The sequence below is a fragment of the Nicotiana tabacum genome, chromosome 20 (genome assembly GCF_000715075.1).
Source record: "Nicotiana tabacum cultivar K326 chromosome 20, ASM71507v2, whole genome shotgun sequence".
NCBI classification, from domain to species: Eukaryota; Viridiplantae; Streptophyta; class Magnoliopsida; order Solanales; family Solanaceae; genus Nicotiana; species Nicotiana tabacum.
Genome location: NC_134099.1, coordinates 12,456,596 through 12,481,941, shown reverse-complemented (window position 1 = coordinate 12,481,941; position 25,346 = coordinate 12,456,596). Strand labels below are relative to the sequence as shown.

Genomic DNA, 25,346 nt, shown 5'->3' with positions numbered 1-25,346 from the left:
ATGCGTTTCTAACCACGGGTACATTGATTGTGACGTGGTTTGAGATGCGTGTCCATGACATCGCAAATTCCTGTTAAAAAACAAGAATGAGACGAGCCTCGACAAACAAAATGTACAAAAGTTGCGGGGCCCTCTAAAGGTATGTATAGATCAAAGTATTTAGAATTCGGGATGTGCCGTTTAACGAATTTTTACGACCTTCCCCAAAATAATAAGACACTAGTTGCTTTAGGCGCACCTTTAATAATTTATTTTCCTTAATTCGGGTGCACATTTATGTGACCCAAATCCAAATCTCAACCAAGTCGAGATATATCGATAACCACGGGTGCATTGATGTAACGTGGTTCGAGATATGTTTTCACGACGTTGCAATTCTTGTAAAATAATAATAACGACAAAAGCGGTCAAAAGTTAAAATTTGCACATATGTTCAATTTGTATAAAATCAGATAATCAAGCCGAATATAACAGTTAAGCGACCGTGCTAGAACCACGGAACTCGAGAATGCCTAACACCTTCTCCCGGGTTAACAGAATTCCTTATCCGGATTTCTGGTACGCAGACTGTAATATAGAGTCATTCTTTTCCTCGATTCGAGATAAAAATTGGTGACTTGGGACACCCTAAATCTCCCAAGTGGCGACTCTAAAATAAACAAACCAATCCCGTTTCGATTGTCCTTTAATTGGAAAAAACTCCCTTGCGCCCTCGCGGGTGCGGAAAAAGGAGGTGTGACAATAAGTTGAGCTAAATTTTGGTGTTATTATGTGTAGGAACCAACCGGGAGTGAAGTGGAACAAAAAAGCAAGAAATTGACCGAAAGAAGATGGAAGAGGGCAAAAGGCAATTCCAGTGTTCAGGCCAGCGCTAGGCGCTGGAGTCCGACGGGATTAGCTAGAGAAGGCAGGCCATCACAGGGCTAGCGGGATGCGCTGCCTTGCCGCTAAGCTCGGGAGTTATCCTATTTTGCTCGGGATTTAGTTCTTTCCACCCTCCAAGAACCCAACAAGTATAAAAATGATTCTAAACCTAGTTTAGGGGGAGAGACGCCACTTTGAGAGCCATGTGATGAGCAATTTAGAGCAAGGATTCTTAGTTTTTTTTCATTTATCTTATTATTTTTTAATTGTCCAACACTTGTGAGTTTAACTAGCATTATCATGTGTGGCTATGACCCATTAGTTTTGGGGTTGTAATAATCCAGGAATACTGTTATTTGATGTTAATTTTTCCTTAAATACAATTTGCTATTATATGATTGTTTCTTCAATTTTGTGCATAATTGTTTGGTTATCTGGCCAATGATCAACTTCTATCAACTATCTGGATTATACTTGATGAAGCTAAGTTTAAATTAGAGAAGATTTGAAGAGAGCATGATCTTATCTGTAATGTATGCTTAATTGAATATTGTGATCTTATTCGCTCTTGGTAAGTTAATTTCATAGAAATATAGTGTCATGCCCCGGACCTGGGCCTGGACATAACACGAAACTCGGTGCCTGACTACATGGGACCGAGCGAACTAGCTGCTGGCTGAATCGACATGTGATATCATAACATACTGAACATGGAAGATAAACTAACACATGCTGATATACTAAATATCTTAATGATAAAAATCAAAGTGCGGAAATACTAATACAATTATGAAACATATTTGTTGCCAAAATAGCTTAATATGAAAAGCCCGCGACTTTGTCTAGCTGTTACTCTAGTCTATGAAGCCTCTATTGAAGTACTGAAAATACTGTCTATCTGTAAATACTGAAAGACTATAAGGTAATGATAATGCCCTAAAAGAATTGGGTATCACTAAATAGCTGGTACGAGAATCCTAGCGCTCTGAATCGTCAACCTGTAAATCAATACCTGCATCGTGAGATGCAGGCCCCGGGCAAAAGGAACATCAGTACATTTGAATTACACTGGTATGTAAAGTAACAGAAAGAAAGAATTATAAATGCTAAAACTGAAACTAAGTTGATAACTGAGATTTGATAATTGATAACTGAAATGATAACTATTGAAACTGAAACTGAAATGATAACTGATAACTGAAATGATAACTGATAATTGAACTGAACAAAGGAAGTAAGGATATGAATACTCCCTCTTCTGAATGATGAACAACCTGTTTATCTGAATAAGCTACGGCCTTGGGCCCAATATATATGTGCACAAGCTACGACCTCAGGCCCAAGTATACGTATACATATCTACGGCCTCAGGCCCAAAATGCTTAAAGCATAAACTATGGCCTCAGGCCCAAGTATGCATAAAGCATATAAACTACGACCTCAGGCCCAAATATAGGTGTTCATATTCAGGGATTTAAAATCAGGAACTGAGAATCATACTGTCACACCTCCTTTTTCCGCCTCCGCGAGGGGCGTAAGGAGTTTTTTCCAATTAAAGGACAATCGAAACGGAATTTGTTTATTTATTTCAGAGTCGCCACTTGGGAGATTTAGGGTGTCCCAAGTCACCAATTTAATCCCGAATCGAGGAAAAGAATGACTCCATATTATAGTCAGCGAACCAGAAATCCGGATAAGCAATTCTGTTAACCCGGGAGAAGGTGTTAGGCATTACCGAATTCCGTGGTTCTAGCACGGTCGCTCAACTGTCATATTCGGCTTGTTTATCTGATTTTATACAATTATGCGCTCTTGTGCAAGTTTTAACTCTGTGCAATTATTATATTTTTTAAAAAAAATGTGAACATCGTTTAAAAACATGTCTTTGGATTGCGTCACATGAAATGCACCCGCAATCCGGAACACATTTTTATTCAATGTTTTGGGATTTGGATTTGGGTCGCATGAAATGCACACCCGAGTTTAAGAAGGTAAGATTATTAAAATGCGCGCCTAAAGCAATTAGCGTATTATTATTTCTGGGTAAGGCCGTGGAATTTTGCTAAACGGCTCATCCCGAAGTCTAAATAATTTTAATTAAACATTTATCGAGGACCCCGCAATTTGTGCGTTTTATTGGGCGAGGCTCATCTCATTTATTTTAAATGGACAAATCTTAAAGCGACTACATTTTTCTATTAAAATTAGTCTCTAAAATAAAGAAAGAAAATCCTAATTAATTACTAGGAGTTTTTTTTTTATTTTTAAGAAAACATGACATACTAATTGCTAGATTAATACAAATATTGATGAAAATGAATTTTACTCATAAATTCGAAATTATAAATAAAATAAAAATTCGACAACTAATATTTAAAAGAATCAAATATAGCTAGATTAAAACTCATCATTGTTATAAAAAAAACTATTGAGATTAATTATTCACAATCATTTGAAACTAGATTTAACCATAATTACTAAAGCTTATTAGAAAGTTTATTAGACTTAAACGTTTTTCTAATCTTGCGTGAACTCAAATCATGCCTTAATGCCTAATTTACGATATTTAATTTACATTTATGCCTTAGCTAAATTTAGCTACTTGTTCATGATTAACCTACTGTTGATAATCTTGAAACCTTCATAACTAGTGAATTAACCCGTTTTGCCAAACTGATTCATTAAAGACTAACTTATGTTATTTTTTCTTATTCCAATCATTATTCAGTAATATATGAAATAGCTTAAATACAATCAATAAAAGGAACAAAGAAAAAGCGAAATTAAAACTTCAGAATTTCATTCTTCATATGTATTCATGCTTCCACATTATTAGCTTGCAATAGCTAGTATTACAGTCGTGTACCTGATATTGGAAGCAAAAGAAAATGAAGATGAGAATCAGCAGCAGTAGTAACAATACAGCACAACAACAACAGCCCAACAACAGTAACAACCCAGGAATAGAGTTTGCAAACCGGTGGAGTAGTAATCCCAAAAAAGAAGCTTCAAGCTTCGATGAAACAACAACAATTAATGCTGATTTCAAACAATGAAGGAAAGTAGAAGATTTTTTTTCAGTTTTTGTTCTCTCCTTTAGTTTTGAAATTTCTCCAATTTCTATCTCTCTTCCAATTTTCTTCTGTATTCTGTCTTCTCTTTTTATTCTCTCCTTTTTTTTTAATCTCTCAAAACCAGCATTTTTATAGACAATTCCTGTTAATGCATCCTCCATTATCAAATTAGCTTTTCATTTTTAAATTTTCCACTAAGCTAGTGCTATTATTTAAATTAAGTAGTGCAATTCCTACCCTACCACTACTTGTTATTTAAAAGCAGTGCAATTTCTACCCTACCACTACTTGTTATTAGTAATACAACCCATTAATAACTACATAATATATTTAATAGAATAACAGTAATTAAAATGATTAGATGTAAATAAAATAAAAATAAAAACGGAATATAACTACTACATTTTTAATAATAATTTTTTATTTATCATTTTTATCTAATTAAAATCTATCTACACATCTTTTTTTTTAGTTAAATATGACTTAAGTAATTAATTAATTATAACAGAGGTTTAAAATATGCGTTAAACAGAAAAAATAAATAAATAAAATTCGGACAAAAATAAATATATTAAAAACATATTCAGAATATAAATAAAATAAAAAACAGAAAATAAATAAATAAATAAAACAAAAATACAGAAAATAACATACATAAGAGAATAAAAATACGAAAAATATAAATGCATAAATAAATTAAGGAAGGTGGAAATTAAATAACAAAATTACATGGGTCTAACCGTGAAAAAAATCCTCAAATCAAGACACTCGTCTTGGATCTAAGATCCTTTATGGGAGATCTTGACCGGAGAATTTTTTAACGGCTAGGAAAATGCACCAAAAAAAAGGAGGGTAGATCTAGGTTTTTGGCTTTTTTAGATCTAAGATCTACGAATTTTGGTTGGGTATTTGGGAGTTTGGTTGATAAGATGAGGTAGATGAGGAGAAGAGGAGAAGATTGTGTGAATTTGAGAGAATTTAGAGATAGGCCGCCGCCGGAAAAGAATTCCATGGGCGGCGGCGGCGGCGGCGGTGGAGGGAAAAGAGGGAGGTAGAGAGGTTTTAAGTTTAGAGAGATGTGAGAGAAGTGGAAGAATGAGGAGTTTAGAAATGAGGGGGTGGTTTTTTTTGAATAGTTTTTATATTAAAAAATGGGTGAGTTCCGGACCGTTGGATCTACTATAGATCAATGGTCAAGATTGAGTGGGGAGATGGGGTGGATCAGATTTTTAAGGGATTGGGCTTGGTTTGTGGGTATTTTGGTTGGGTATAAGGGTGTTTTGGTTTGGGCTTGGGTGAATTGAATAGGAATTGGCCCAAATCCAATTTTCCTCTTCTTATTTTCTTTTCCTTGTCAATTTTCTTTCCCAATTAAAATAAAAATAAAAACCTAAATTTAACCTCAACCAAATTTTCCTAAAAATATTAATTAACTCTAAGTAGTAATTATCACAGATAATTAAATATCAAATTAAAAGAAATCACACAATTTTGACATTAAACATTAAAATGCGAAGTACGTTATTTTTTGTGATTTTTTTATTTTTGTAAAACTTACTTAATTACTCATAATTGTAAAATTAAATCCTACATGCAAAATGCAACATACTTTTGTATTTTTTTATTAATTTAACAAATAAACATGCACAGACAAATACAAATAATTATCCAAAAATGTCACAAAAATTCTCAAAATTGCACACCAAGGAAAATCATTTTATTTTGAATTTTTTTGGGAGTAATTCTTTCATAGGGCAAAAATCACGTGCTTACAGCTGCCCCTCTTTGCCCGAAGACACGAAGAGTTTTCGTGCAAAGATAAAGTGAGCGATTTTTGCCCATCCGAGTACTCCGTGTGAAGCATTTTTTTGAAAAAGATTTGACCGAACCTTTGCTTCAGAGGTTTCCTACATATCCTGGGCTAAACAGGAATCAGGTCAATGTAGTTCGGGAAGTTTTGGTAGCTGGGACTACCATGGGACTGCAATGTTACTGTTGTTGCATGCTATTACCACTCTTACCGATTTCCTTGTTACACCGTGCTTAAAAGAAAACAAGAAGCTAGGCTAGACTACAGATCATAAGATCTCATCTATCTTCAACTTGTTCTTGTTACTTTGCTTTCTTGTCGGCTTGTGTTTCTTCCGGTGCTTTTCTTCCGAGACTTTGGGGATGACACTGGCCTTTTGCTTTTCTGAATACCAGTTTTCATCATTTTGTTCGGTCCGCTGGGGATATGGCTTTCTTCATTAAGCTTTTCGGCGGTTCCTCTGGGGATACAACTCTTTTCATCAGATCTGTTGTGCTGGGCATGATTTAATGTTCACATGTCACTTCTTTCAAGATGTGTCTTTTCTTCCTTTCGACTCAGGCGCTTGAATTTGTGCTGGGACCTCTTGTTGCAACCTTCTGCTTCCCGGTGCTGGAATTTTTATTGCTTCCTGCTGGAGATTCCTGTTGTAACCTTCTGCCTTCCGGTGGGGTTACTGATTTCAAAATCTGCAGTATAAGACTACAAAGTATTCCTCTTGTTATACAGGTGGGCGCCTGACTTCAACAATCAACTTTGAAAAATAAAAACGCCATTCCTCTCTTCAGGCGGGCTCCTAATTTCAAAAACAACTTTAAAATAAAAATGTCATTCCTTTCTTTAGGCTGGCGGAATTTCAACAACTTTTAAAAATAAAACGTCATTCCTCTCTTCAGGCGGGCTCCTGACTTCAAACAAATAACTTTTAAAAATAAACGCCATTCATCTCTTCAGGTAGGCTCTTGACTTCAACAACAACTTTAAAAATAAAACGCCATTCCTCTCTTCAAGTGGGCTCCTGACTTCAACAAACAACTCTGAAAATAAAATGCCATTCTACAGGTGGGCTCCTAACTTCAACAACAACTTTGAAAAATAAAAACGTCATTCCTCTCTTCAGGCGGGCTCCTGATTTCAAAATTTAGGAGAAAATGCCTCTCCTATGGGTAAAACTAAACTTAGGAGGAAATGCCTCTCCTATGGGTAAAAATAAACTTAGGAGGAAATGCATCTCCTATGGGTAAAAAACAAACTTAGGAGGAAATGCCTCTCCTATGGATAAAACTAAACTTAGGAGGAAATGCCCCTCCTATGGGTAAAAATAAACTTAGGAGGAAATTCATCTCCTATGGGTAAAAATAAACTTAGGAGGAAATGCATCTCCTATGGGTAAAAACAAACTTAGGAAGTGCGTCTCCTATGCGTGAACCATTTCCTTATTCCTGAATTATTTACTTACCTGTGTTGTCTTCCCTCAAAACTGCTGGGGATTATTTTGCTGGGGATGAATTTTCCTTTGCTTCCTTACCCACTCTGGGTTGTCTGACCCTCTTGAAACTTGGTCGAAACTCTGTCGAGGTTGCTTCTACATCTCGATGATCCGCTGGGGATAACACTGCGAACTACTGAGTAACCCTGCTGGGGATAACACTGCTGAGGATAACTCTACTGAGTAAATATGCTATCTTACTCCTTCCAAAATTACTTCCTTTTAAGTAAGATATTTCATTCCTCTGCAAACTACTTCCTTTTTTTTTCTTTTTTTTCTTCTTTTTTTTTGCATAACTTCTTCCTTCGAAGACTACCTCCCTTAAGACTCGTTTTGCCTTTCCCCGAAAGGAACTGCTGAGGATACCGATTTTCACCAAACTTGTGCTGGACTCCTCGAAACTGCTCGGGATAACACTGTTGGGGAATTATTTACTTACCTGTTGGGGTTATAAAATGTTATCAGCTGGGGATAACGCTGTCGAGGATAACACTGCTGGGGGATTCTGATTCCTTCAGAACTAGTGCTTCACTCTTCAGATGGCTGTTGGGAATGATACTGGCCTTTTGCTTTTCTGAGCACAAGTTTCATCCCTTTGTTCTGTCTTCTGGGGAACAACTTCCTCCATTGAAACTTATTATGTTGGGGGAAACACTGGTTCAAAGACCACTTCCCTTGAGACTGATGTTATCTTTATTCTTCCTCGAATGGGTACCTGACTTCCAGAAAATTTTCTAAATGAAAGGAAAATTTTCTGCCCCAGTTTGACAATCTCCCTTATGGCATGCATTTCCGTCATCAATGCCATTTCCTTTACCTATTTCAAATCAAACAAAATTTGTTAGTTTAAAACGTGGTGGTTGGTTGTGATACTCCTAGTGGGATGGATTTTCCCTTTCTCCTTTCTTGCTCTGCGTTCCAAAACTTGTTGGGGATGATATTATTTGCTGGGGATAATCCCTTTCTGCTGGGGATATCCCTCTTCTTTCGTCGTATGGCTCGAAAACTTGCATTTTCCTGACCTTTTAGTCTCGCATGAATTTCCCAAATCATACTCATTGTTCTCCTTGTTTGTCCACGGGCCTTGGCCTTGAGGTTTAATAACCTTTGATTTTGGCAAGGATATCCCTCTTGACACTCGTTGATCCTTTTGTCAATATCCTTTTGCTGGAGATATCTTTCTTGACACTGGCCTCGCGCTTGTTCCTTGCTAACTATACCACTTGGATGTATTAGTCATATCTCATCTTGTATAATTGGAAAGCTGATGGCAGATTTTGAAGTCATTTCTCACTTGTTCTGACCAAACAGACTCTACTGAGGAATTTTTCTATGAAAGAAGAAGATAAAAGGGAACATAATAAAAAGACAAAGGAAAAAGATGACTCTTTAACAAAAGAAACTATAAATAAAAACCTATCAAACGCAGATACCGACTCTAATGGTCATGACATGCATATGTGGCCTATCCTCCGCCGTCAATCGTCTTTCAAGACCTTCAATTGGCAATTCCCCATCTAATTCTCAATCTTATTCGACTTGTAGTGCCCGAAAGGTTTTCACTATCAAGCCTCTCTCATTTTGGTGTTTCTCTCAGCTTTCATCGCCTTACGGTGTTCGTAAAGATTTTCACCGATAAGACTCTCTCATTTGTATCACTTTCCAGCTGGGGATTTGGAGTGTTGCCGGTATGACTCTCTCTGCTGGAGATTAGAGTCCTTTCTATTGTGGAACAGAGTGTTATGTTCACCGGTAAGACTCTCATTTGTCTGACTTGGCATCTTTTGAAGACCGATCAGAAGGTCTTTCTTTGGACCGTAATGTGGGTTTTGGATAGGCTAGAAAGAAAGGGTATTAAAGGCTCAAAAAACAAAATATATTTGGGGTTCAAAATTACAACCTTCGAAATCACATTTGTTTACAACAAGCGCAACCCTTGCCCCAGTTTCTTGCTTGGGGATTATTTATTTATTTTTTTAATTTTTATTACACCATGCACACCATGCACACTATGCACACTATGCACCCTATGACCGAGCCGTGAGGCGCCTACATATCCTCTTTGAGGAATCAGGTCAAACGTAGTTCCCAATTCATCTGTTTTCTTCTGACTTTCTTTTGTTTTTTGTTATCATTTTTCTTTTGTTGTTTTGTTGATTTTTTTCTTCTTCTTTACCTTCCAGGCTTGTATTTTCTAGTCGTTGCTATTGATTCCGAACGAGGGGTACGAAAGAAAAACAAATAAGGCTCAAAAGGGGTAACGAAGGATAAAGTGTTTAGGTAGCAGAACAAAATGCCTTCGTCATTCCAGCCTTCAAAACATACCAAGTGCAAACAACACAATTAAGCAGAGATTTGTAGCCTCTTCTGATGGTGCTGGACTTGACAATTATATTCACACATTTGCTTTTTCATTTGTCATTTCTAAAGCACCGTTTGGCGACACTCTCACTCTCATTATCATGAACGACCCTCATGTCACTTTGGCGAATCTTGCTTTTAACGGTTTTCTTTGTGTTTTACTTGCCCCAGTTCCATATGAATCGAGCTCTGAATAATCTCAAACCGTCCTTATTTTCTTTAAATGTTCTGATCACCTTTCCGGGATTTTATGATTAACTTTTAAGATTAGGCCCAAACTGTGTGCGCATGTCATGTCACGAGAATCGGCGCTGAACAAAAATGATAAAAGGACTAAACACAAAGATGACTGGAAATAATAAAAGACCAGATTTTTCATTCGACTACCGGTGAAATGGTTTGAATAACAAAACAAACAAAAACAAACCAGAATAAAATCCTAAAATAACCTGGCCAAAACTTAAACAAACCGCTATGACAAAATGGAAAGATAAGAAAGTTTGACACAAGACAATATCCGGATTACAACCCTAATAATCCGGAGAACAGAAACGACAACAAAATAAGCCACCAAAAGCTTCTCTCTTGCTAACCAAGGAACAGAGCGTCCTCTCATTTTATCAAAATTGGCATCTCAGCCACTGAGCTTCGCATCAGTATCGCCCAGACCATTGCCAACTTCAATATCATCAACCTTAGTCAACAAGTTCCCAATAGGACTCGAATGCTTCTGTCATCAGGCCTGATCCCCGCAAAGTGTGCTTTTGGATCTTGTATTTCCGGCTTACCACAAACTAACCACCTTCTTTATTTGTGATTCAAAACAAAACAGGTTAGAATGGACTCAGTAGGTCCTCATTATTAACAACATCTTTTCCTCTCTTTTTTTTTCTCTTTTTTTTTTCATTTTTCTTTTTTTTTCGATTTCTTTTCATTTCATTTTTTCTTTTTTTTTTTCGAATTTTTTTTTCATCATTTTTTTGTTGTGGTCAAATCTTATGGAGTTTGCCTACGTATCATGACCCCACATGAATTAGACCTTGCGTAGTTCGGACCAATAAAAGATAAACAATACTAAACATTTTTTTTTCAATTTTCATATTAAAACAAACTGGGTTTCAAAGGTTTGAAGATGACCTACAAACTCGAAAATCAAACAACCCACATATTCTAATAAAAAGATTTACAAACTCCAAAAACAAATGACCAGCTTCTTTTCTCCGTTTGACAAATGCAACCGAATGGTTATTTTTGCAAACGTGCCCCCTTCCAAATTTCACATGAATTTTGAGGCCGGGGCGGATTATTTTATGACACTTTAAACTTGTTCGTTCTTTTACGAAAATAGCCTTTCGACAACTGAAAGATACTCTAAGGCTATTTCGGCAAGAACGGTTTAAGATGCGGTCGAAGCTGGCTCGACTTATTTTGACAAAAAATCCAAACGGTATTCACCTGACCGCTGACTCTTTGTTTTTTTTTTCAAATTACAATAAAAACCTGGTGTTGCAAACACGGCCCTTCAGCGCCTCGGGGACGAAGATTTTTAAGGCTGTGTGGGTCAACTGGACCAAAATCCTAAAAAATTACGAGTTTTTTTTAAGAAAACATGGCATACTAATTGCTAGATTAATACAAATATTGATGAAAAGGAATTTTTCTCATAAATTCGAAATTATAAATAAAATAAAAATTCGACAACTAATATTTAAAAGAATCAAATATAGCTAGATTAAAACTCAGCATTGTTATAAAAAAACTATTGAGATTAATTATTCACAACTATTTGAAACTAGATTTAACCATAATTACTAAAGCTTATTAGAAAGTTTATTAGACTTAAACGTTCTTCTAATCTTGCGTGAACTCAAATCATGCCTTAATGCCTAATTTACGATATTTAATTTACATTTATGCCTTAGCTAAATTTAGCTACTTGTTCATGATTAACCTACTGTTGATAATCTTGAAACCTTCATAACTAGTGAATTTACCCGTTTTGCCAAACCGATTCATTAAAGACTAACTTATGTTATTTTTTCTTATTCCAATCATTATTCAGTAATACATGAAATAGCTTAAATACAATCAATAAAAGGAACAAAGAAAAAGCAAAATTAAAACTTCAGAATTTCATTCTTCATATGTATTCATGCTCCCACATTATTAGCTTGCAATAGCTAGTATTACAGTCGTGTACCTAATATTGGAAGCAAAAGAAAATGAAGATGAGAATCAGCAGCAGTAGTAACAATACAGCACAGCAACAACAACCTAGCAACAGTAACAACCTAGGAACAGAGTTTGCAAACCGATGGAGTAGTAATCCCAAAAAAAGAAGCTTCAAGCTTCGATGAAACAACAACAATTAATGCTGATTTCAAACAATGAAGGAAAGTAGAAGATTTTTTTTCAGTTTTTGATCTCTCCTTTAGTTTTGAAATTTCTCCAATTTCTATCTCTCTTCCAATTTTCTTCTGTATTCTGTCTTCTCTTTTTATTCTCTTCTTCTTTTTTTTAATCTCTCAAAACCAGCATTTTTATATACAATTCCTGTTAATGCATCATCCATTATCAAATTATCTTTTCATTTTAATATTTCCACTAAGCTAGTGTTATTATTTAAATTAAGTAGTGCAATTCCTACCCTACCACTACTTGTTATTTAAAAGCAGTGCAATTTCTACCCTACCACTACTTGTTATTAGTAATACAACCCATTAATAACTACATAATATATTTAATAGAATAACAGTAATTAAAATGATGAGATGTAAATAAAATAAAAATAAAAACGGAATATAAATACTACATTTTTAATAATAATTTTTTATTTATCATTTTTATCTAATTAAAATCTATCTACACATCTTTTTTTTTATTTTTATTTTTTTTATTTTAGTTAAATATGACTTAAGTAATTGATTAATTATAACAGAGGTTTAAAATATGCGTTAAACAGAAAAAATAAATAAATAAAATTTGGACAAAAATAAATATATTAAAAAAATATTCAGAATATAAATAAAATAAAAAACAGAAAATAAATAAATAAATAAAACAAAAATACAGAAAATAACATACATAAGAGAATAAAAATACGAAAAATATAAATGCATAAATAAATTAAGGAAGGTGGAAATTAAATAACAAAATTACATGGGTCTAACCGTGAAAAAATCCTCAAATCAAGACTCTCGTCTTGGATCTAAGATCCTTTATGGGAGGTCTTGACCGGAGAATTTTTTAACGGCTAGGAAAATGCACACAAAAAAAGGGTAGATCTAGGTTTTTGGCTTTTTTAGATCTAAGATCTACGAATTTTGGTTGGGTATTTGGGAGTTTGGTTGATAAGATGAGGTAGATGAGGAGAAGATTGTGTGAATTTGAGCGAATTTAGAGATAGACCGCCACCGGAAAAGAATTCCGATGGGCAGCGGCGGCGGCGGCGGTGGAGGGAGAAGAGGGAGGTAGAGAGGTTTTAAGTTTAGAGAGATGTGAGAGAAGTGAAAGAATGAGGAGTTTAGAAATGAGGGGGTGGTTTTTTTTTGAATAGTTTTTATATTAAAAAATGGGTGAGTTCCGGACCGTTGGATCTACTATAGATCAATGGTCAAGATTGAGTAGGGAGATGGGGTGGATCAGATTTTTAAGGGATTGAGCTTGGTTTGTGGGTATTTTGGTTGGGTATAAGGGTGTTTTGGTTTGGGCTTGGGTGAATTGAATATGAATTGGCCCAAATCCGATTTTCCTCTTCTTATTTTCTTTTCCTTGTCAATTTTCTTTCCCAATTAAAATAAAAATAAAAACCTAAATTTAACCTCAACCAAATTATCCTAAAAATATTAATTAACTCTAAGTAGTAATTATCACAAATAATTAAATATCAAATTAAAAGAAATCACACAATTTTGACATTAAACATTAAAATGCGAAGTACGTTATTTTTTGTGATTTTTTTATTTTTGTAAAGCTTACTTAGTTACTCCTAATTGTAAAATTAAATCCTACATGCAAAATGCGACATATTTTTGTATTTTTTATTAATTTTACAAATAAACATGCACAGACAAATACAAATAATTATCCAAAAATGTCACAAAAATTCTCAAAATTGCATACCAAGAAAAATCATTTTATTTTGAATTTTTTTGGGAGTAATTCTTTCATAGGGCAAAAATCACGTGCTTACACATACTGCAATACATGATAGTGAAATACTGAATAACACTGAGTTACATGATAATGGAATAATGGATCACACTAAGTTACATAATACTGGAATACTGAATAAGACTAGACTAAGACATGTATTCTTGAACTGATTATGAACACTGAAACTTCAACTGTTTATGGCGTACTGAGTAATCTATACTAAGACTCGGGGGCATCAAACCCAAGTCTATATTGAATACACACTAAGCTCACAACGTTCAGAATGAAAGTCATGAAGCTAAAGAATAGAAGTTCTACAACTATTTAAGGATCTAGGCTAAACTATATTTCTGAGGCAATTTGTAACGTGGTAAAAGAAACATAGTGTAGGGAGAATTATTAACATTCCCAAACAAAGAGAGTTAGCCTCACATACCTCAATTTTGCCCCTTAGTGATACTACAATGATCCACAATACTAAGAATCTTCAATCTACAATAGAAACATTCAATGGAACCAAATATTAGTAACAAATTTCATAACTTAAGCCATTTAGGCATATTATCAAATACCTTGTAGGCATAAATCTCTACATCTCATCACCATAAAATTAGTTCATCTAACTACCACCATTCATCAACAATTTATCCCACCATCATGATTAACCAATTTATAACTTCCAAGATCACATATATGACCATCCATCCATACCCAACCAACAAAGTTCCATTAAATAAACATCTTTCAATCTCTATAATAGTTGTGTAATCAAATTGGGAACCTATGGTTTCCAATCACCATACCAAGAGTTCCAATACTTATTCATACTCATATTCCCTTAATAAATCCATACATGTAAGTCTAAGGGTGTAGGATTACCTTTTTGGAAGAAATCTTGCAAAATCCTCCTTTGAGTTCTTGAAGAAATTCCTTGAAGATCTAAGTATTTTATGTGTAGATTTCATCAATACTGGTGTATAAATGATGGAATTCACACCAAGATAATGGGAATTGCTTACCTTGAATATGGGAGAGGTTGGAGGTCTTGAGAGAGTGGAGGAAAACCCTAAAATTGGTCCAAATGAAGTGGGAAAAATAACCCCCGAAGGTTTTATATCAAAATAGGGTCGGGTTGAAAAAAAAACAAAGATTTGCACAACCGGGGCGCATGGGGCAACACATGGGGAGGTGCGGTAAATAAAAATGCGTCTAGAAATGAAATTTGGAGGTGCTCTATTTATCTACATAGCCGCGCTGCATGGGGCGACACATGGGGCAGCGCCGTAGCGTAAAATTCTTCCAGCTTTTGGTAATTTAGCCATAACTTCTGGTAGGAGTGTCAAAATGACGAACGGTCTGAAGCGTTAGAAACTAGACTCCATGATATTTAATTTTATAGTTTTTGCATCACATAAAACCTTATGTAAATGTAGATATTCTCATCCAAAGTTTGGTCTTGTTCGTGCTCGTTTGGAATTTTAGTCTATCATGTAATTTTCCAACTTGTCTTAGACTTAGGTCTTTCCTTAGACCCCAAATCACTTATGATATGCCTCGTACACTTATTACCATAACTAATTGATAACCATCATATTAATACTCATTTAATGCATCCACAGCTGATTCAAATTTACGGGGTGTTACATTATCTCCCCCTTGGGATCATTCGTCCTTGAATGATTGTCCTGGTTGTATCTTCGGCTAACTCTAGACCTTAAATGGGTCTAGTGGGAACATAAACTTTCATTAATACTTGCATACTAAACTGAATGAATACACGATTACTAAACTGATGAGATATTGAACTGAATAGGTACTAGACTGAATGGCTACTAAACTGACTAAACACTGAAAGATATGGAGATTGTAATATAAGGTCTGAATGAGAAGGTTAGATACCTTTGACATTTCTCCAAAATACCTACCAGCTAACCAAGCATAACACTAGCTCCATAGGGAATAATAATACGTATAACATGATATATATACATGAACACTTGTCTGTTATGGATACGTGAATTCTGAACTAACGTGGATATATGAATACTGAATTGGCACAAATAATAAAGTGCTGAACTGACGTAAAAATCTGATCACTAAACTCACATCAATATTTGAGTATTAAGCTAGCATGAATATCTGAGTACTGGACTGATATGAGTATCTTAGTACTGAACTGACTTGAATATTCTAATCATGAGATCTGAATATTGGAAACACAAGTGTCGTGACATGAGATTTGAATACTGGACACTTGAATGTTATAACATAACACATGAAATACTGGTGTACAACCACTAATTATGGTGGAAATTCTAACTAATAAGCTACTTACCCGATCCTTCATAGGATCCTATATGGGCCGATGTATCTAGGATTGAGCTTCCTTTCTTCCCAAATCTTATAACACCTTTCACAGGCGAAACTTTTAGAAACACCCAATCATCAACTTGAAGCTCTAGGTCTTTATGTTGCATGTTCGAATAGGACTTTTGGCGACTCTGAGTTGTCTTCAAATGCTCTTGAATCAACTTGACTTTCTCCATAGACTGATTGACCAAATCTGGTCCCAGCAACTCCGCTTTGCCAACTTCGAACCAACTAATTGACAATCTACACCTTCGCCCATAAAAATCATGCTTTCAAAATGGGCGAGATAATCCTACTATAAGGTCCATATTTACCATATCCACTAAAGGATGTGTGTGTTTTGAGATAAATACTTGGTTTTCTGCTACTCGACTTTCACTTGCTAACAATTCAGACACTTGACCTCAAAGTCTGCAACCTTCTTTTTCATGTCGTTCCACCACTAAGTCTCCTTGAGATTATGATACATGTTTGGGGAACCTGGGTGGATAGAATACCTGGAATTATGGGCTTCTAACATCTTCCTCCCTCGCTAAGTCCATCTGTGGTTGGAACACACAATCTATCCTAGTACGTCAAAGTACCATCATCTCCCCCTTGTTCAAAAGCCAACGTGTTATGCATGTGAATCCCATCTTTCAGCTACAACAAGTAGGGATCATCAAACCGTTTCTCCTTTACATCGGCCACTAAGAAGGAACATGTCCTGTTCTAGGCAACAACTCCATTATCTTTGGAGTACGCAAATTGAACTCCTAGCTGGGCTAAGCGGTAAACTTCTTTCACCAGAGTTATCTTATCTACCTCAATCATGAATTATACTTCCCACACTTGATTATCTTCTTAAGCACTTCCTGAAAATACTTATAGTGTTGTTGTGAGCTAAGTCTCTGACCACTATTCGGAATATTAGAGTCTCGTACAATGGCACTACCCTTATAACACATAAATGTGCATGATTTTATAGCTTTTTGGTGATCACTTTATCATCAACAACTAAGCTCGGTGATCATTCTACTCGCTTTGTGTTTCTTACACATGCTAGACATATTTCTTGTGGTAATTATACAACTTTTCCTCATTACCGAACTGATTTTCTTTTTCATATCCCATGCTAACTATTCTTTCAAATCTCTAACTGGACTTACTGAAAATTTTCACATCACCCCTTAGACCAAAGATCTTATACATGTGGATCCTTCTCTTTTTGTTGGATCCAAATAACCTCTCCTTATTTTGTGCAATTCGTTACACTCTACGTCAATGACGACTCATCTTCCAACTTACTTCTGAGCTAAGAAAACTAAATTGTTCATATAACGGAAAGCTAATGTATTCACAACAACTGAAAATCTTCACATCACCCCTAAGACCAAAGATCTTATACATGTTGATCCTTCTCTTTTTGTTGAGCTTGCTCTCTCACTGCTAACTAATTTTTTTCCACTATCACTGTACTTCGGGTTTAACTTAAACTCTTTGGGTTCTAACACATGTTCAATATTTCAAACTGTCATCCACTCACTAGAGTTAAACTGGCTAAGTGAATCAAATCTTACCTCTACTAGCTCTGCTGAAACTGCTAATTCACTATATTTACTCAAAACTTATTTACTATTCTTTTACTAACCACCTGCTAGCATCATATTTTCTTGCTCTGCTTTGAATAACTAAAGTGAGGCATAAGGTTTATCCTAACTTCCCTTATTATCTGACCATATTCTTTTGCCATACACTATCATTCTTGTGAACTATGTACATGGATCACACTTAGGGAAATTTCATCTATCTTAAACAAAATTGAAATATCCAACTCAAAATATTCTATACACTACAAAATCACTACAGACTATAAACCTCCGGCCTAAATACATAGTCACATCATGTGAAGGGGAACTGTCATATCTTTTATCTCACAATAATAGCCACTTCATATACAAATTCACTAACATGGTACTTTCTAGTTCTGATTTGAACAAATCTAAACAACTTAAAATTATTTCCTAAAATTCAATATTGCCTGCTCTTGGTTCTCATTTCGTACATCTTATTATTCTTAGCTATAGTTCCCTTAAGATCTTTTCTATCCAAACTATACTGATCAATTCTATGCCCGCTGCGGTTGAATTCTTAACCTGTTATACCATGGGGTCTGACATACAGATACACTACCATACACATCTGATAAATCACTTCATGCACCATCCGGTGAGTCTTGGGTTTTTATCCCTAAAACATGCAAAGATTTCACTATAATCACTGTTACTTACATTTTCTTTGAACATCCATATGAATCACTATATACTCACAAGTCTCCAAAAATTTCGATACACTAAAAATTGGAGGCCTGGTAACTGAATAACAAACAACTGGCATACTGAATAACCATATACCTGCTAACTGAAAGACTGTATAACTGTGTGATGACCCAAAAGGTCATCACTTGTTTTTAAAATGAATTCTGCATTCTGAGGCCTTAAAAACCTCTTTTAGCAACACCTCTATTTGCATGCGCAATGCGGGTGCATAACCGGAAAGCTATTATGTGAAAAATATGAATTAAGTTAATTTCGGTCAATATTTTAAGTAAATGGACCCGGACCCGTAATTTCACAGTCCTAGAGGGTCTGTAAGAAAATATGAGACTTGGGCGTATGCCTGGAATCGAATTCCGAGGTCCCAAGCCTGAGAAATGAATTTTTTAAAGAAAATTATTTATGAGATTTGGAAATGGATTTTGATTAAAACTTGATAGTATCGGGCACGTATTTTGGTTATGGCGCCCGGTACAGGTCTTATATGTGATTTAAGATAAGTCTGTGAAGTTTGGTAAGAAACAAACTTGAAACAATGTGAAAGGGATCGTTTTTGAGAAAAAATTGGAAATTTGAAGTTCTTAAAAAAATTTCATGATTTTGATGCTAAATTCATAGTTGTTGATGTTATGTTAGTGATTTGAATGCACGAGCGAGTCCGTATAATGTTTTTAGGGTTGTGTGCATGTTTGGTTGGGAGCCCCGAGGGCTCGAGTAAGTTTTGGATAGGCCACGGGGTGGATTTTGGACTTAAGGAATTGCAGATTTTTAACTGTTGCATTGCAGGCCTGCAAGCTTCGCATTTGTGAAGCCTGGCACGCAAATGCAATATCGCAATTGCGAGAGGCATGTCACAAATGCGAAAGAAGCCCAGGCCAGCCCATCCTCGCAATTGCGAGGATTCCATCGCAGATGCGATGCCTCCCTTCCTAGCCAGTAGTCGCAAATGCGACCCTACCTTTGCAATTCCCAACTCGCATTGCGAGAGGCTGTTCATAATTTCCAACTTAGTAGAGGTCAGGGTTCGCACCTGTGACCTGCAACTTTTATACTTAGCCGAAAATCAACCATTTTTCCTATCCTAATCGATTGTAAGTTAATTTTAACTCGTTTTATTCGATCATTAACATCTTTTAACATGATTTCAACTCAAAATCAATGATTTTCTTGGGGGTCATTGGGTGTTTTGGGTAGAACCTAAGTTTTTCAAAAATTTGGGATTTGGACCTCGATTTGAGGTCTGATTTCAAAACAAATTATATACTTCGGTTCATAGGGGAATGGGTAATTAGGTTTTGGTTCGAACTTCGAGTTTTGACCATGTGGGCTCGGGGGCGATTTTTGACTTTTTGGGTAAAACTTTAGAAAATTCATTCTCATGCATTAGAATTGATTCATTTAGCGTTTACTGATGTAATTAAGTGACTTGTGGCTATATTAGAGCAAATTGATGGTGGAATCAAGGGGTAAAGCGGTAATTGAGACGTGAATTGTGTTTGTGGCATCGAGGTAAGTGTTTGGTCTAACCCTAGCTTGAGGGATTAGGAGTCGAGTCCTATTTTCTATGTGGTATTTTTCGAGTACGACGTATAGGCATGGTAACGAGTATCTATATGTTGGTGTCAAGCATGCCCGTGAGCCTTATATTGTGATTATTATGTCTTCGTTGTATTATTCATGCTTTGATGATAATTTCTATTGTTGGGCAAAGTTGTGGAAGTAATTGTGACATTTGAACATTGAGGAGCTTTGGCTCGAGTTATACAATGAAATGTGAAAGTATAAGTGGAAATTGAACCTTTTAGAGCATTGGCTCAAAGTGGTGAAGTGAGTTGTGAAGTAAAAGTGAAAAAGAGAAGAGAATCATTATGTTATCTCCCTTACCGGGATATTGTTGCTATGTTGATGTTGTCCCTTGCCGGGACTTGTTGTTGAATTATTGTTCCCTTGTCGGGATTCTTATTGTAGTTCCATTTATTTCCTTGCCTTATTGTTTGTGATTGTTGTTTGGGTAAGGAAGAGAGTTAAAGCACGAAGGGTGATGCCGTGTATTGTTTGGTGAGAGAGTGATAAAACACGAAGGGTGATGCTGTGTATGATTTGTGTTGAAAAAGTGTAAAGCACGAAGGGTGATGTCATGCCGCACGATGTACCATTCCGTGCTGATTATATTGATTATATGGTGAGGACGAGAGTAAAAGCACGAAGGGTGATGCCGTGCACTTATTGATTTCTAGTTCTTTGTTGTTATCCGAGATTTACTGTTTTCTTCAATTACCTGTTGCCTTGCTATTCTGAATTGATATCTCCCTCGCAGTATGCTACCCCTCCCATATTTGACTGTTTAGTACTGTTCTTCTTTTCCGCTGTATATATTTGAATTGCACAGGTTTATTTGGTAGTATGGTCCTAGCCTCGTCACTACTTCGCAGAGGTTAGTCTAGGCACTTGCCAGCACATGCGGTCGGTTGTGCTGATACTACATTGTGCACTATGTGCAGATTCCGAAGCAGCTTTTGGACCGTAGATTGGAGGCTACCTTCAGTCCACGTGGAGATCCAAGGTAGACCTGCAGGAGTCCGCAGGCCCTGGCGTCTCCCTCTATCCCTTATTTCCTGTTTCTTTTTCCTTAATTCAGAAACAGTGTGTCGTTATTTTTTTTCCAGACTTTATATGTAGTAAATCTTATACCGTCTGTGACACTGTGACACCAGTTTTGGGTGGTTAAGGCTTAATCAGTTGTAATAGTTACATGTTCAGATATTTTATTGCTTTCTTCCGCTATTTTAAATTTTTCCGTTGTTTACACATTTTTGTTTATGAAGGTTAAAGAGTATAAAATGAGTAAAAAAAGTAGTTTGTTCAATAATTGGATTGCCTAGCTCACATTAGTAGGTTCCATCACGACTCCTGAGGGTGAAAAATTCGGGTTGTGACAAGTTGGTATCAGAGCTCTAGGTTACATGGGTCTCACAATTCACAGACAAGCTTAGTAGAGTCTGAGGGATCGGTACAGAAACGTTTGTATTTCTCCCCCAGAGGCTACAGAGTTAGGAAAAACTCCCCATTTATTCTTTCCTGTCGTGCGGTTTGGTTTCTCAATGCTAATTGATTTTTTACTCTGTTCTTTCGCAGATGGCGAGAACACACGCTTCCTCATCCACTGACCAACAGCCCGAGCCCCCAGTAGCAGCTCCCACGAGGGGCAGAGGGCGAGGCCGAGGCCGTACTAGAGGCCGAGGTAAGGGCAGATCTCAGCCCAGAGCAGAAGCGCCAGCGGCGGAGCCTCAGGTTGACTTTGATGATGAAGTTCCGACCCAGACAGTTCTGGTGGGCCCAGCTCAGGTCCCAGAGGGGTTTATTGCTATCCCCATACTCCAGGATGCTCTGGTCCGCCTAGTGGGCCTTATGGAGAGTGTCACCTGTTGATACCCAATTTTTCCCTATGTATTTTCTATACTCAAAACACTTCCAAAATAGCATGTTCATGCATATATAAGCATGCCCAGGAGTTTTGGCATTTTCCCTAATTTTCAAGATTTTTTAAATCAATTTATTGTCTATTTTAGCAGTGCAAAATCCATAATTATTCCCAAAATCATCAATTTTGGGGAATAATTTATTTCATTCCCATATTTATACCAAAATATAGTTAATATAATTTTTGTGTATGTTTTACGAATTTATTTGGTACTTAAAAGCTAAATTACATATAATTGCAATTGTAGCCTACTTTAAGATAAATAGCATTTTTATAATTACAAAATTGGTTCCAATATTCTTAAACTAATATTTATATGTTAATTAATTAGTTCAGTGCTTTTAATTTGTTTTAAAAATCTTTTTACTATTTTTTATAAAATAAAAGGGAAGAAATGACTATTTATCATTTAGCCTCATTTATTTCAATTGTAACCCCTTTTGTATTTCAATTTGAGCCATTAATTTACCCAATTCCAAACCCAATTTCGGACTGGCCAAATCCCATTTAAACCCAACCCTTAACCCATCTTACCCGGCCCAAACGCCCTCTAATCCAGGCCGTTGATCGAACTGATCAACGACCACGATTTTCCCTTTCCTTTTTAATTCCTCCACACCCCTAACCCTACCCCATTCTTTCAGATGCGTCGCCTCTAACTCCTCTCTTCTCTCAAACGCTCTCGAGCTCTCTCAAAACCTAATTGCTCTCTGCCACTTCCAACCCCAAATCCACCGGAATCCATACCCGTTCTGGCCATGGACAGTCTACACTCACCTCCTACTACTCTCACATGCTTGATACCTGAAGGTTCGAGGCCAGAATTCAAGGGTCTTCGCTCAGACCTTCGTCGATTCAAGGTTCTCAGCCATCTCCGACCTTGCTCCGGCGTATCTTAGCCTCCTAAGCCTGATTTCGACCTTATCGACCCAAGATCGGACCTTCTTCCAAGCCTTTCGCATTCTAGGGTTCTTCCGAAACCCTAACTCTTCGAGGTTCTCTCCGATTTTATTAGATCTGTTGTGTATTCATGTTCTACTTGAGTGTTCAAATGATTTCCCCAACTTTTCCTTCAAAATTTACTTTCAATGTCGTTTCATTTCCGATCTAGGGTTTTCTGAAAATGCTTAAGTGTTTCTCCGGCTTTATTTTCCTTTTCTTTTATGTGTATTTGCCTCTACTTTGTTCTATGTTTTCCTTTTACCTTGTATATTCTTTTACTGAAAATTTTACACTCCGTTCTTGTATGTTCCTTTACTATGTTTTATATACTCCATGCTTGTATGTTCTTCTACCATATTTTCCATACTATGCTTTTCTACTGTGTTCCTATATTTTTCGTCTTCTACTATGTTCCGTATGTTACTTTGCTATCATATTTTCTCATGAGTTTCTGTTGATGGAGGAAACATGCAAGAGGTTTCAACTTTGAAACCTCTGACCCTGTTTCAACTACTTGCCTTCTCATCTCTATTGTCTGACTCAACTCGAAACCCTAAGATTTGGGGATTTCTTGACATTTTGACCTTTTGTGTGCGAGTAAGGGTTCCACTCCAGGACCCTGGGCTCTCGGACTCATTGCGAGTCTGCAAACTAGACTTATACCTCTTCTTGCTTGATTCTGAACTTTCTTTGTTAAACTCTTCTCTAAATAATTTGATAAACCCCTCTGGTTTTCACACATCTGCGTGTTCTATATATGAGGACTCTGCCTTCAAAGGTTTTTTGATTGATTTTTTTTTTGAAATCCTTTAATGGGGGTTTGATTGATTGTTACTGATTTTTCCTCTATTGATCCTCCTTTACCTTTTCCTGACTTGGTTCATTCGAATTGAGTTTGTAATCCTGATTTCTTGGCTATTAATTGATTTTCTTTCCTTATTTGTATGAACCGTGTACTATGAGACTGTTGCCTTAATTAGCCTTTATGTATTAACCCCTTTTGTGCTACTTTGGAAAAGATTTTGATCAAATTCTTTCCTTATTTGTTCTGTCCGTTTGTAACCAAATCCCTTTGCTGAAAGGAAATTCTATGTGATTGATTGCAAGTTATTTTCTTATCTTTTCTCACTTGTTTCTCTACACTATAAAAGGACTACCCTTCTGCACTTTTAAACACACTTCGACTTCGGAAAAAAAAGGCAAGACTTTACATTGCACACTTACAATTCAATACTTTCAACTCAATACTTTTACACTTCAGACTTCACAGTTTCACAAGCTCAATTCTCTTCTAAACTCATCGTATTCTGACTGCCTGTTTGCACTTTGGCTTTACAAGACTACTGCTTTCTTCTTACATGTTTCTTTAAGACTGTTATGTTCTAGTTTTAGCTTCAGCATCATCCCAATGTGTTTACTTACAGCCTTTACATCCATGTCTACTTTACTGTCTATGTGGAGTTAAATGTTTAACTGACGTGTTAATTTCTTTTTACCAGTTTATACTGTGAATCCCTACCCCTATTCCCTTCTATATGCTTGAGTTAAGTCCTTGGCCTGGCAGTATCCTAATTACTGTCCAGACCTTGGCTTGATCCACAATGGATCATAACTCTTAATGCTTGACCAGCAGGCTGGTCAGGGGCATGCCAGCATCTCAATTGTTGGGCACGATCACTAGCCTGCCTTGGCTCTCCTTGTTTCCTTTCCCCCCTTTGTGCACTTACACTTATTCCTAGAATCCTAAGTTCTGCCCTTCTCTTTTGAGCCTTGCCTTGAGACCTTGAGTTCCCTCTGAACTTGGACATCTGAGAGCTGGCATTTCCACACTGTACCATAATCTAAATCTGTAATATATTTGGGGTGTAGGCACTTCCTGGAGTTCTTGAAACTCCTTGGATCTCTAAAGCACCCTAGATAAGAGAAGGCTTTGGAAATCTGGATCTCGGAAGTGGTTCAATCTCATATTGTTAGATACTGAGTCTGAATTAGGTTCCTCGGATGCAGCTGTTAGTTTCTGATGTACTTTTAATTTCTGTCTTATTTTTCTGGTCTGTAATAATTTGTATAAACTCGGGGATCTAGTGAAAAGGGGAGGGATTTACTTTTATGTGCAAGGGTAGAAAGCATGCCTATAGTGGTGTTATTTCTGATTTCTGCAACTCCACACGTAGATATCATGCTTATAGATTCCTATATTTCTATGCAAACGCCATTAGGCAAACAATTAGGCTTAATAATAAAGTTTTACATAGATATTATGTTCATAGGACTCCTATTAAGTTCGAAAGGTGTTAATCAGTAAAATTGGTAGAAAGCATGCCTATAGGGAATCTTGGATATAAACCGTCTCACTCGTTTAAAGACCTATCCGATTTCTGAACTCGCAAATCTTTTTCTGAAATTCGTCTTGTTTGCTAAAACTAGCAGTCTTCTGCGATTGCCTGAACATCATGAGTTAACAACATTTTTTTTGAACAAACTG

The 25,346-nt window shown here is 36.3% G+C and overlaps 1 long non-coding RNA gene across 1 annotated transcript; it reads right to left on the bottom strand.

Annotated features, from left to right (window-relative positions):
• Positions 1 to 3,545: 3,545 nt before the first annotated feature.
• Positions 3,546 to 5,032, bottom strand: LOC142174834 (uncharacterized). Its single transcript, XR_012703913.1, has 2 exons — positions 4,679 to 5,032; positions 3,546 to 3,730 (listed from the first exon to the last, which is right to left on the bottom strand). It is a non-coding gene; the product is annotated as an uncharacterized LOC142174834 (long non-coding RNA).
• Positions 5,033 to 25,346: the final 20,314 nt, after the last annotated feature.